This window comes from Petromyzon marinus, chromosome 3 (genome assembly GCF_048934315.1).
Source record: "Petromyzon marinus isolate PM22_M1 ecotype Great Lakes invasive population chromosome 3, UKy_Petmar_22M1.pri1.0, whole genome shotgun sequence".
NCBI classification, from domain to species: domain Eukaryota; kingdom Metazoa; phylum Chordata; class Hyperoartia; order Petromyzontiformes; family Petromyzontidae; genus Petromyzon; species Petromyzon marinus.
In genome coordinates this window covers 16,696,252-16,710,717 of record NC_133669.1, presented here as the reverse complement: position 1 = coordinate 16,710,717, position 14,466 = coordinate 16,696,252, and the positions used below count along the sequence as shown (strand labels likewise).

General features: G+C 43.4%; 1 protein-coding gene across 4 annotated transcripts in view; it reads right to left on the bottom strand.

Moving 5' to 3' along the window:
* LOC116955497 (tyrosine-protein kinase Yes-like) overlaps positions 1 to 11,927 on the bottom strand; it is a 45,270-nt gene extending 33,343 nt beyond the window's left edge. For all 4 annotated transcript variants that reach the window (XM_032976629.2, XM_032976644.2, XM_032976652.2 and 1 more), the window contains exon 1: positions 11,587 to 11,927. The gene's annotated coding sequence lies outside the window, so the exon portion shown is untranslated. The remainder of the gene's footprint in view (positions 1 to 11,586) is intronic.
* Between the last annotated feature and the right edge of the window lie 2,539 nt (positions 11,928 to 14,466).

Genomic DNA, 14,466 nt, shown 5'->3' with positions numbered 1-14,466 from the left:
ACAGTCCAAACCTGCCAAATAGGAGCATTGCTCGCAATTACCAAGATTAACAAAAATAGTGTTTCCTTCCTTGTTTGCTTATAAAAAGGGCACTGTGTGCATTCTACATGCCAATGTTTGGAGACAGATTATTGAGTCTCCCAGTAAGAAGGGCAGCGCATGGCAGCAACAGGTTTTATCGTGATTACACGCACGCTCCTGTTTCAGATATAAAAACCCCGTTACCAAGGAGGGAGCTTCTGCTATGTACACAATGCTTGGACCTATGGCAAGACCCCAAGTTCTGAATTGTGCTCATTTCGTATGCCTTCAAACAGATTCTTGCAATCACGAAAACTTCAAGTCAAGATTCTTAAAAGGTGAGACTTTGATTACTTGTTTTTTCTTTCAACCAATCTCACGAAACAATTTTTATGGACACCACACAAAACCCTAATTTCTGTAAGCATTATTCCATACGGTAAGTACCATAATTTGCATTACTGAAACGATGTGAAAACCAAGTCTATTTACCTACTGCATGGTAGAAGATCAGTACACAATACCTACATTGAAGTTAAGGATCATTTCCATGGTTAAAAAATACAATATTGCACACAATGGCAGGTACACGTCAAACCCCAAAAAGCAATTAATTTTGCTGTGGCAGTTGAAAATCGAGACAATTAGTTAGACAACACCTTGCTTTACAGAGATGGGTAATTTCAGATTCAAATTAAAATGTATTTAAAAAACCACCAATGCTTTATTCAATTAAGGATTTATTTTGAATTCCTACATTACTTTGTTGAAACAGTTGCCATGAGCCCAGGCATAAATTAAGTAAAAAATATATTTTCACATGAAGCATAAAACATTTTCAATTACCAAACTTATGGACAAAACACACAGACCATTCTACAGAGGAAAACAGTGTTGCTACAACAGTCACATGTGTTTGCCAAACAAAGTAATTAAATGAAATTTGGATAGAGTGCAAGTTTATTTCTGGTGCAGGCTGAATGTACAGTGGTAAGACTTTTAAAAGGTCATTAATTAAATTGCAAAACAAACATAACATTAACTCAGCATATTTAAAATGTCTCAAGTTACTAAATTACAAATAAATAACGAGTGGTGATACATTTGGACATCCCCAAATATTCATTATAGAAGAATAAACATTGATTGGCCAATTCACATAAATGAAATAAAATCAGGTGTATACTTCTAAGTTTTCCTGGGTATTGCTGACGATCTGAATTCACAAACACCCAAATGTTCATTGCTAGTGATTGGCTTCTGTCCCCAAGGTGGGTTGCTGCAAGTTAACAATATTAAAACCACTTTTAAAAAGACATTCATGACCTTCACAAATGCCTAGCCAATGCACCACTCCACTGACTATAGACCTGAAGTGATATATAGTCCCAATCAATACACTATGGATCACTCACTATCCCATGCAGCATGCACACCACTGCACTGTCTGTCTGCTTAGCTCTTTTTACTGGATGACTAAACCAATACGGAACTACCAGAAACATATATTCTGGGGTTGGGGAAAATAAAACTAATTGTATAGGATAAACTTGATTTCACAGTTCAGGTTTGGCCACTAATAAATCTGTCAAAACCTGGCTTGTATGGCACAGTACCAAAGCAGGACTCACCAGAGCAATCAGAAAAATCAACATATGTAAAGTGGTGCTGGGAATCTTTCCTCCCTTGGAACTCAATATCCTTGTTAATTTCCATTTAATGCTAAATATTTTCCAATACAAACTTAAATAACCAATGCACTCTCTCATTGCCACATGACAGGTATTTATGCAATCAAGAATGGAAGATAAAATTAATCTGAGCATTATTTGCATAGGGCTTTTCCTTGGATTGGCAGTTTACACTAAACAATGAAAATGTTTCAGCATATACATTTTTAAATATACTTGGGCTAAAATGGGTCAACTTTGCATGTACAGTCTGTTCTCCTATAACGCGTGTTTTCTTAACGTGAATTGGATATATAACGCTAATTGGATATAACGCGATGAATGTATGGAGGGAACGCGTTTTTATAACGTGGATGCGAATGATATAACGCGATTGAGTGAAGAGAACTACATCGCGCGAGTAGGAATAAGCAGTTGTACGGCTGCCTTGCCGTAAACATCACAAAAGGAGGGATGCTGCTGGAATAGATGCTAACCACGCACCTCGGCCTTTGTTCAGCCTGCATACGCATCTCACATGTTATTGTGGACTGTGCTTTACCCTATATTATATATCATTCATAATAACGCGATTTTTCCATAATGCGCAACTATTGCATTATACGAAAACAGACTGGACACATACAATTACCAACTAAACTCAATTACCCGTAATTATGTGCATTCCAGATGTGTTCAGCTGGCCACTAGGTTAGTTTCAAACAACCCTTATTGATATAACCAGCAAAAGCATACTTTCAATGTAACAAGTGGATCATATTGGAAACACAATATTGCTCAAATGCATCGTGCTGTAAACATCCGCCGAACGATAAAGGCCTCACAAAGCACCCCTTTCATGATCTTCTCAATACAAGTTCCTCCCTCGACTTAAGAGCACAAATGAGTAACATTTCCAACAAACTGTTAGGGTTAGCAATACGCTATATTAAAACCCAATTACTTAACTGAAAATCTGTGACTAGTAAGTCTGTGCTTTTTGTAGTTTCGTTTTGGTTATATCGCATTGCATCTTTTCCAGTTACTTTGTGCTGTTCTCAACGTTTGTTCCACTTCCTTTGTAACAATAATATTCCAAGTCCGTCTGTGCTTGATAACCAGCCATTCACTCCGTGCCCACTATCCTTAGGATGGGAGAAAAAAACGACAAGATGGATTTGGAGGCCTTTACACTAAACCACAGAATTGCAGAAAACAACCAATCCCTTAAAACACAATCCTACGCACATGAAACACTCGCTCGTCCACAAAACATCCGCGCAGCCAACGTATTAATGGCAGTCAGTTATTTTGCTCCACCTCGGGGCTGTGAACCGTAATGCGTAATGAATACGAAGGTCAAGCATTATTTGCAAAAATCATGTGACTACATAGTTAACTAATTAATTGAATGGAAATGTATATGTTGCACGCGATGCTACAAAAAAAGGGCATGTGTGTTTCAAATGAAGCAGTCTACAATTTAAAATAGGTAAATATAAAAAATAAGGGCCAACAAGAAATATTAAACCAAACGATTGTCTGAGGAACTCACGAATAAACAGTTTGTTATCAAGGATAAGGTAAAGGGTTACTCCGTAACGATTCAACATTTCATGTCTCTGAGCTAAAAAAAACTTGATAAGCACAATCAAGTGATAAGCAATTGTTGAGGACATAAACAACAAGAGTAAATTAAGAATATGGATTCATGCCCTTCATAATTCCATTGTTGCAATTCAGGATTATGACTCACTTTGAACCAATTTTTATGATAACCTTGTGGCGCATGTAGAAACAGTGGCATGAATACATTTAATGTAGAGCTACACAGAACATGAACTTAAAAAAATCTTCATATGCACACTTCCGTGCATGCATCGAGAGCGTAAGAATCGATCTTAAGAAATGAATCAATACAGCTGAGGAAGACACCGAAAAAGAAAACCTAACAACATCTCTTAAACAATGACCCAACTTCCATGAGAGAGCAGTATTTCCCGCGGAACAAAATGTAGGGCATATTTCACACTGAAAATAAACGTAAGTGGGCAAACTTCAAAGGAGGAGCTATGTGCAAAACTACATGCCTGGGAATGACGTTTTAAATGAAGGAGCGTGCACAAAGTGTACATGTTATGGAAATAAGAGAACTGTTTTTGGTTTTCTGACCAAAAAAACTAAATAAGTGGAAAGTCAAGAGACCCATTCAGGTAGAAAAAACCCCACCACGATGAAAATGACAAAACAGGCAAGGTTCATCAGGCATTGAACATCTCACAAACCATTTAAGATTATTGTACTCGTGGGTGGGGTTTTCAAATTGTAGCATCTTCACTGTTGATTTTAACCAGATGATCAATGCAATGGCAGACCCGCCTTAAGGTGGCGGTACAGTGCGAGACTAAAACCAATGGTAAATTATAGACAGCTATCTATGTGTTAATGTTTTACGCCATTTGCATCAATGTGGCAATATAAAACACCATTGCACAATTACTCGCGTGAACGTGGATGGATCGCCGTGACCCAACATCGACGTCACGAGTTCAAACCCAGATTCGGGGATACACTTAGCCCATCACCTCTGGACCCTATAAAAAATGTTTCAACAGTGCTTGTATGTATGTAGAACATCTTTCGCACCATAAGTAGTCAACCGTGCTAATCGGGTGTGTGGGAGAATGACAGACTAAACACAAAAAGCAGTTCTAAAAAAAAATGAGTTTTCAATTTAGATTTAAAAGTGCAAAGCTCCAGCAAAGTTCGTGCAGTTGACAATGGCCATCTCCATAAGAACATGGAAATTACACCACTGGCCTAGTCGCTAATAAAGATGACAACTGCTCAATTGCTTGAGTGAGCCCAAGACTGTTTTAAAATACCCATTACACACTGCTCATTTAAAAACAAATATAATACTGTATACATACAATGCATCTGGCAAAACCACCCAGAATGCACAAAATCTCAACAGAACGAGCCTGGATAGTGCTCCGATCGTCAACCACCACACATGCTTGCACAACCATGCTCTAGGCGATTACCAAACTGCACTGACCAGCACGGTGCAGTATGGTCAAATAACCCCCTTAAACCTTCATAAGTCACGAGGGTTATTTGACCATAAACAAAGAGCTGTACATGTACAAAATAGTTCGGTAAACGTACACTATAGTGCTCTCCTCCATTGCACAACGTATAGGCAGACCATTACATTATGGTTTCTGCTAATGGGAACAACCTGTTAGATCAAGGTCGACTGTATACCTAAAGTACTGTGTATACCAGGATTCTAACGATTCGTGGATTTAAAAAATCAAGTTTTACTCTACTAATACTGTAAATGCGCAAAATTGTGCGCACAGCAAGATTGTGTAGATTTATGCAAAAGTTTCCGTTGGGCTCACGGTCTGAATGGACAAGGCAGAGCAAGACAGGACACATCCAACAGAAAGACGGTGCACATTGAATATGATCGCACAAAAAGGGACGTACACGTATGTACACATGCATGCAACTTCTTTCGCGCCATACGTAGCCGTCTGTGCTCGTCGGGACAGTAACGATAAACTAGTGACAAGAGCAGAGAAACCGACTATGGAGGCAGCGCGAAGGAGACAAAAATTCGTGTGACCCCAAAACGTGACTTCTTCAAATAGTGGGGCGGTGGCAGGGTGCGAATCGCACCGCCTGGTGTATACGACTCAACACCATTTTTACACATTCTCTCTGCGAACCCGAGCAACAGCACATGCACAATACGCCGCGTTTCTCCAGAGACTAGCGCAGTCTTTTGCATGTGCTGCTGTCAGTCATTAACTTGCACTTATATACGCATTCATGTCACCAAATTCGACCTTTGCACATAATACGGCCGCTTACATGACGAAAAAGCAAACAAACGTATTGGACGTAAAAACGGTGCGATATTGTTAAGTGTAGGAAAATAAACTTCTTCAAAAAGGAACATTTACAGCTCGCGTGTAACAATTATCCTTGTTTTTAATAACGATGCACGGTGCGGATATACATTAGAGGCCCTAAACCCAAGCGCATGTAATTACCAGCGGCAATTTTAGGGAAATTATAGCCAAGCTTACAACGTGACGAAAGGACACTTGGGCTATAGTCTGCAGTGTGGTACAACGTAGAAAATGCCCACTGTCGAGACGTGTTGCCGGCTGTCTGACGTGAGAAAAAAATACTGTTGAATAATAGCCGACTCCGTTTAAAAGAAAAATTCAGGTCAAAAACGGCTCTTGTACAGTTACACGCCTAAGATGTGCGTTCTGGGCTGTTAAGACACTTAAAAGCCTCGTTAATGAGAAAGATAATACTTTTAAAATCAGTCAGGGCACCGCGGTGGTGTCAATCCCTTATACTTTATATAACATCACTGCAGTGACGTCAACATAGAGCATATGACAGCGATTTTAAAGTCCTTTGTCTCATTATCGAAGCTAAAAACTCGTGCCAGACAACAACTTAGGCACGAGTCCACGAGCCAAGAAAGATTTGTAGTTGGGCTAAGTTTATTTTCACAAAATCAACTACGTGAAGACAAGTTACATTCAAAGTGAAACTTAGTTGAACAGACAAACATTCCATCGAGACCTCCAAGTCTTGTGAACGAATCCATTTTGGTTCCTAAGCATGGCGACATCAAAATAGGTGGCCAGCACCCCACACTGTACTTGTAAAAAAGATTAAAGTCGGCGCATAACATCAGGGGAATTATGCTAGGACCAGGAGATGAAGTCCTAATTGTATAATGCTAAGTTAACAATATGCCGTTAGATTTAGGCTAATGGCGTGAACAGAACTTTGCAATTGAGACAAAAAAAAACGAGGAACAAAAATGAAATGGATAAATAAAATCACAGACTGTTCAATAAAATTACAACTCCTAATTGTGCAAAGAATCACGGACGGAATCGCTGTGCTGAATCGTTGCATGCCTTGAGCGTTACATGCATGTTCATTAAGGGGGGAACCTTCCTTCATTAGATGAGCAGATGACGCCAGAATAAGAATGAGAAGATGATTTTGTGATAAGTTTAGTCCTAATCTACACGTTAGGTAGATATCAACATGTTAAGATGCTACCGCTTGTCCAATGCAGAGGACCCTAGGTTGATAAACCGGAATCGGCCGTGAGCAACACTGCTCACGGCCGGGGGAAGTAATCATTGCTACCATCACGCACCGTATGACGGCAATTACCGTTTCCTCCGCATTTATCATCAGGTGTTGCTCCCAAACGGCAAGCTCATTGCTGGCATGATGCATGTGAGTTACGACAAAGGCCTACTGTACCCAGTTTCAGTAATAATCTTCTAACATATACATCACCCTTATTTGTAACTGCGGTACTGACTTGCCGTGCAGAAGAATATGCCGAAGAGATCCTTCAAGCAGAACCGGACTGTTTGTGATTATTACATTGTAATTACTCTGTAAAAACAATAAAGAATTCCACAAAAGTATACAACCTATAACCCTTTCAGTCTAATAATCAGGGGTGGACCAATTCACCAGCCTTCCAAGGGTTGTTTGATAAAACATTGTAATTAGATGCCAAATACCATTATTTCTAACACTGCAGTGAATGATAGCCCCTCTAAGGGCTGCAGGGGTGACTTGAACCCATTACATACAACATGTATAAATCTAAAAACACTGACTAACACAAGCGAGTATCTTTAGTTTAGAGATCTATTAATTTATGAAGAGATGCATCATTCATCCACTTCCGATATGCCCTTCTCTGCCAGAATGTAAATGCTGTGCCAGAATATGATAATAGGTTCCCGATTTTTTCTGGAAACAAAACAGGTGTTAAGATGTTAGAACAGCAAACTGAAACCTTTTACAAGGAATCATGTCTGCATTAACCACAATACTTTTGGTCAGAATGCAAAAAAAACTGATACTATATGCATTGTCTTTGAAACTGATTGGTCCACACCAGGCAGCTCAAAACGGTGTTAGACCAGAGGACGCCTTTTGGCGTACACCTTTTGGCGTCTTCTGGTTTCAAAAACAATGCGCATATATTGTCAGAGTATGTTTTTTTTTGCAGTCTGACCACAAGTACTGTGGGTAATGCAGACATGATTTCTTGTAAAAGGTTTCAGTTTGGAGTTCTAACATCTTAACAGCTATTTTGTTGCAAGAAAAAAGGGGAAAACCTATTCTCATATTTTGGTACTGGCAAAGGTGGTCCCATGATGCTGTGCCAGAGTTGGCAAACGTCCTTTTTAACTTAATTTTTTATTATTATGGGTGGCCAGGGAGATGACCTAAGGCGGACATTTCTTGGATTTTACTTTGTCAATTCATTCGGGTGCACCAATACATTTGTATGCATGAATGTAGAACTTATCCTTCACACCGTACGTAGCGAACCATGCTAATCGGAGGTGCGCAACTCCGCAAAGTCACATTTGTTATAAATTAGGTAATATAGCAAGCAGTCCTTCCCATTTCTAATGCACACATTTACGTTGTTACGCATCCAAAAATGAACACATATACCTGGTGTCAACATGAGTCAACTCAAATATCATCATTCAATTTTGACACAATTTTAATTTAATGTAATTTCGAGTCCTCAAAAACAGGAACAGGTGCACAGGCCTAAAGGCACTGCCACCCAGGGCCACTTAAGAGAATAGCCGATGACTCCCACACACAAGTTGGATTATGTTCAGGCACGTGGCATGAGAAGGTACACAAATGCACCGTCAACAGAATAAGGATATGGTGCAAGCTATGTGCGATGTGAATTTAAATCATGATGAGATGACCAATGAAGCCAACTCCTGTCTTCAATGGGTTTCATTGTACATTGCTCAATCTGTGCTTAAGACACATCGTGTAAAAACTTGTACAAATTGTGTGCATACCGTACGGTGGCGGTTGTACAAATTGTGTGCATACCGTACGGTGGCGGTTACTACATGTTCAACATCTGATGACACTCACTGGCTATGACATTAATTCCCAAGTGCCCGAGCACTGGACACAACATATTACCGTGTCTACGTAATTACGTTTACATTTATTTTACAAACATCCCCCGCAAAGCAAGCACTGCACCATACTTAGGATCAGGTTTAAAAGCAGAATATATGTTACAGGCTATCTTCCTGCTTCCAAAGCCAATCACTTGGTCCACTAAAAAGCATTACATTACTATTAATACGAAAGTACTGCTAGATGAAGGCAAGCTGTGAGGGTCATTAGGGCTATTCGACCATACTTCACCACACTCGTTGGTCTTTGTTCCCTGCCAGAGTACAGATTTACAAACTCGAAGCCAATAGTTCCATGTTGCATGGTGTCAACTGATCGGATTTTCCCTCCATGCACTTCTCTTATCATGACTCTTCTTTGGCGACATCTACCGTCCTCGATTCTTGCTCTACCGCAGATGTTTACATTGCAGTTAAAATGTAAACAAACACGGAACTCTACAATTACCAAAAATGTTCCCTCCTCCTGTAAGTTTTCCAAAGATGTCGGATCTCGAAGAGTTACCCAGGCCGGGATGGTCACTGGCCACAGCGGAAAAGCAGCACCCACCAATGGTTAAGTCACAACGCGTGTTAACAGGCGCAAGCCCCCTTTTGGCAATGTACTGCTAAATAAGGGCCTGCCCAAGCCTCCACGGGGCACGAGGGTTACCTAGGTACAGTAATGCCCCGATTTACGTCGTTTCACAACTACATCACTTGATGAACATCGCTACCAGATTTGCGTCGCCTCAACCCCACACCTGCGTCGCTTACGGTATCATCTAGTATCCTGCCCTGTCATTCGTTTATTTTTTTTATTTACGTCGTTTCGATATTCGTCGCCGCGAATTTCAGGAACGCATCCGCGGCCGTAAACTGCATCGCCAAACTTAATCACGCTAGTCAGTGTGGGTTGCACACAACGGGTTGCACAACAATGGATTTTGGATGAACTACCCTCAACTGACCAACAACGTTGCCACTCCAGCCCTAGGTCAACTTGTGTGTGCTGCATAATGGATTAGACACCCCTGCGCCCTCCGGACTCAAATCCCGCTTAACTTCCGAGATCTGACGAGATTGGGCGAATTCAACGTGAGCTGCCCATAGGCAAAATGCTTTTACCAATACAGTACATACATCACACCATACATCCGCGCCTCCGATTAGCACGGTTGGCTCCGTCGGGTGCGAAAAGAAGTTCAAAGTTCATTATACCCGCGTGTAAAGTTCCAACTATTAACCGATTTGAGGCTATTACTACAACTTAACAACGAAGCCCGTTAACCCTGCTGTATGGATACAATGTTAACCATGGTTATTAGTTTATTACGATTGCTGGAATTCGGGTCATTGTCCACTGTAAGCCACATTAACTGTCTGGCTGACGGATGAGCGAGCCGAGTGGCAAACGCCGCATACACCGTCGTCACACAAGCGACGTGACCTCGAGACCAGCAAAGCAACTAGTGCACTTCAATGGGTTTCATATACGCCTCATGGGGATGTCTCTCGTCTCGACAGCAACAGTTGACGGCCATAGCAGCGCATCAAAAACTACAGCAGCACAACAACAACAATAGCAGCAGACTCAACAGGAGGCTACAACGCAAAGCGGCCAAAACAGACGCTAGGTACAGCAGCAAAAGCAGCAATAGCTACAGAATAAGGTCCATTAGCACCAACATAAACAAAGGCGGCATTAACATTCGCATCAACGGCGACACAAGCAAGAATAACGGGAGCGCGAGCAGCAGAAGCCAACGGGTCGTCGCACATCAGCAAGGCGTAGAGCAACAGCCACAGCTCTTAACAGATGCATCAGCAGCAAGAGCAAGATACACGGCAACTATAAGAGTAGCAACAGCAGCGGTAACAGCAGCTGTAACAGCTGTTGTAACAGCGGCTCTAACAGCAGCGTTAACAGGGGCAACAGCAGCAACAGAGGCTGTAACAGCAGCGGTAACAGCTGTAACAGCGGTAACAGCAGCGGTAACGGCGGCGGTAACAGCGGCTGTAAACAGCAGCGGTAACAGCAGCAACAGCAGCGGTAACAGCAGCTGTAACAGAGGCTGTAACAGCAGCTGTAACAGAGGCTGTAACAGCAGCTGTAACAGAGGCTGTAACAGCAGCTGTAACAGAGGCTGTAACAGCAGCTGTAACAGAGGCTGTAACAGCAGCTGTAACAGAGGCTGTAACAGCAGCTGTAACAGAGGCTGTAACAGCAGCGGTAACAGAGGCTGTAACAGCAGCGGTAACAGAGGCTGTAACAGCAGCGGTAACAGCGGCGGTAACAGCAGCGGTAACAGCGGCGGTAACAGCAGCAACACGATACCGGTCATAGCAGCATCAACGGAAACGTCAATAGCACAGGGCAGGATTCATAGCAACAGTAGCAGCAACTGCTGAAGCAGCAACGGTGGCCGCCGAACCAACAGACGCGGACAACAATGACAGAAGCAGCAGTAACTTGCAACGAGCGGCAACAATTAGGATGTACTGTACTGTATATGCAGTAAGAAATGCACCCGCACGTCCAGCAGCTGGGCTGATGGAGAGACGACAGCATTGGTAACAACGGTGGCGTCAGCCAGCCGACGTTCCCACGCCGTTAGGCTTTTGAGACACCGTCCAAATGAAAACGTGGGCCGATGCAAATCACGCCACGGTAGTTATCTGGCCCTTGGCAGGGAGCGGGCTCTCCGACCAAAATAATAGCGCCCCCGACAAACCAACAAGTGACCTCAACGACGAACCAATTTCAGGCCAAAACGGATCGAACCCAACAGAATCCACGCTTGGTAAACAAACTGAAGCGGTCAGCACGGCGAAGAGTGAGACCAGACGACGGCACGGGGTGCCCGCTCTCTCACCTATCCCATGGGGGGGTGAATGCGGCCCCAACCTTGCGACCGCCGACGCCTGCCGGGAGGAGGAGGAGTGGGGGGGTGGCGGCAAAATGAACTGCCTTGCGACGAGGTGACGAACGCGACGAAGGGGGGGGAATTGACGGCGATGGAGGGGGGGGAATGCTGCGAACGACGACAACAGCAGCAACAAACAAAACACGCCGAACGAGGAGGCGAAGCGTGGAACACGGGGAGGAAGTGAGGAGGAGGAAGCGAGAGGAGCAGGCGAGAGACGAGAAAGACGGGCGGCGCCGCTCTCACCGCCGCGAACCGGGCGGCGCTAAAATGGCCGCTAGAGGGAGGCGGCTTCACATTCCCCACTCGTACGCGCGACCGCCCCCTCCACCCGTGTCGCGCCGCGCGATTGGCCCTCGCGTGCCCCTCCCCCACTCCCCCGGCGCCTTCAGGCCAATCGCGAGCAGGGCGCTAAGGCGCCCCAGGGCGTGGTTTCGCGTCCAGCCACGCCTACGGGCCAATGGTGAGGCGCGAAGGGAGACTCCAAGGAGTTGGCGAGCGCGCGCCTGTTGTGGGAAATCTAAAAACACCGCCCCGCCCCCCTCCCACGCCTCTCACCCCCTACCCCCACCTCGCCGAGCCCCACCCCCCCCGCCCTTTGTGATGGCCCCGCCCCGCTGACGTCTCGAGCGGCGGCCGATGCGCATGCGCGCAGAATCGCGCGCTGTGATTTACGATTGATTCGTTTGGGGCTCGATTAGTCGAGTTATTAGCTTGATTATAGCTCGATTAGTCGCGTTATTAACGTTGTGAAGACTGGAGTTGTAGAGTTATTAGCTTGATAATATCTCGATTATTATAATATATTAGCTCGATTAGTCGAGTGATTAGCTTGATTATAGTTCGTTTAGTCGAGTTATGAGCTCGATTAATTCAGGATATTTCAGTAATCAATAACAATTCGATTAATTTGTCATTCGAGGGCCTGATCAGCCAGTTGCATTGGCGACAGATCTATATTAATGGAGCTGTTATCGATTAATCGGATGTACGTAATTTTAAAGAGGTACAGTGAGGGAAAAAAAAGTATTTGATCCCCTGCTGATTTTGTACGTTTGCCCACTGACAAAGAAATGATCAGTCTATAATGTTAATGGTAGGTTTATTTGAACAGTGAGAGACAGAATAATAACAAAAAAAATCCAGAAAAACGCATGTCAAAAATGTTATAAATTGATTTGCATTTTAATGAGGGAAATAAGTATTTGACCCCCTCTCAATCAGAAAGATTTCTGGCTCCCAGGTGTCTTTTATACAGGTAACGAGCTGAGATTAGGAGCACACTCTTAAAGGGAGTGCTCCTAATCGCAGCTTGTTACCTGTATAAAAGACACCTGTCCACAGACGCAATCAATCAGATTCCAAACTCTCCACCATGGCCAAGACCAAAGAGCTCTCCAAGGATGTCAGGGACAAGATTGTAGACCTACACAAGGCTGGAATGGGCTACAAGACCATTGCCAAGCAGCTTGGTGAGAAGGTGACAACAGTTGGTGCGATTATTCGCAAATGGAAGAAACACAAAAGAACTGTCAATCTCCCTCGGCCTGGGGCTCCATGCAAGATCTCACCTCGTGGGGTTGCAATGATCATGAGAACGGTGAAGAATCAGCCCAGAACTACACGGGATGATCAGGCCAATGATCTCAAGACAGCTGGGACCATAGTCACCAAGAAAACAATTGGTAACACACTACGCCGTGAAGGACTGAAATCCTGCAGCGCCCGCAAGGTCTCCCTGCTCAAGAAAGCACATATACATGCCCGTTTGAAGTTTGCCTATGAACATCTGAATGATTCAGAGGACAACTGGGTGAAAGTGTTGTGGTCAGATGAGACCAAAATGGAGCTCTTTGGCATCAACTCAACTCGCCGTGTTTGGAAGAGGAGGAATGCTGCCTATGACCCCAAGAACACCATCCCCACCGTCAAACATGGAGGTGGAAACATGTTTTGGGGGTGTTTTTTCTGCTAAGGGGACAGGACAACTTCACTGCATCAAATGGACGATGGACGGGGCCATGTACCGTCAAATCTTGGGTGAGAACCTCCTTCCCTCAGCCAAGGTATTGAAAATGGGTCGTGGATGGGTATTCCAGCATGACAATGACCCAAAACACACGGCCAAGGCACCAAAGGAGTGACTCAAGAAGAAGCACATTAAGGTCCTGGAGTGGCCTAGCCAGTCTCCAAACCTTAATCCCATAGAAAATCTGTGGAGGGAGCTGAAGGTTCGAGTTTCCAAACGTCAGCCTCGAAACCATAATGACTTGGAGAAGATCTGCAAAGAGGAGTGGGACAAGATCCCTCCTGAGATGTGTGCAAACCTGGTGGCCAACTACAAGAAACGTCTGACCTCTGTGATTGCCAATAAAGGTTTTGCCACCAAGTACTAAGTCATGTTTCGCAGAGGGGTCAAATACTTATTTCCCTCATTAAAATGCAAATCAATTTATAACATTTTTGACATGCGTTTTTCTGGATTTTGTTATTATTCTGTCTCTCACTGTTCAAATAAACCTACCATTAAAATTATAGACTGATAATTTCTTTGTCAGTGGGCAAACGTACAAAATCAGCAGGGGATCAAATACGTTTTTCCCTCACTGTATAATAATCGAGTGTTCTCTCCTTGACAGTGTGAAGCAAATGCTACTCCCTAAATTAGTTGTAATCGATGAGTGATTAATTCGGTGATTTCAAGCAAGTGTTACGTGGATTGAGAGAAATTTAGTTAATCGAATTGTTAACCTCTGACAGCTCCTAACACAATTAATCTATGACGGAGTCGTGTCAGTCAACAGATGTATTATGAGAGTAATCGATTGT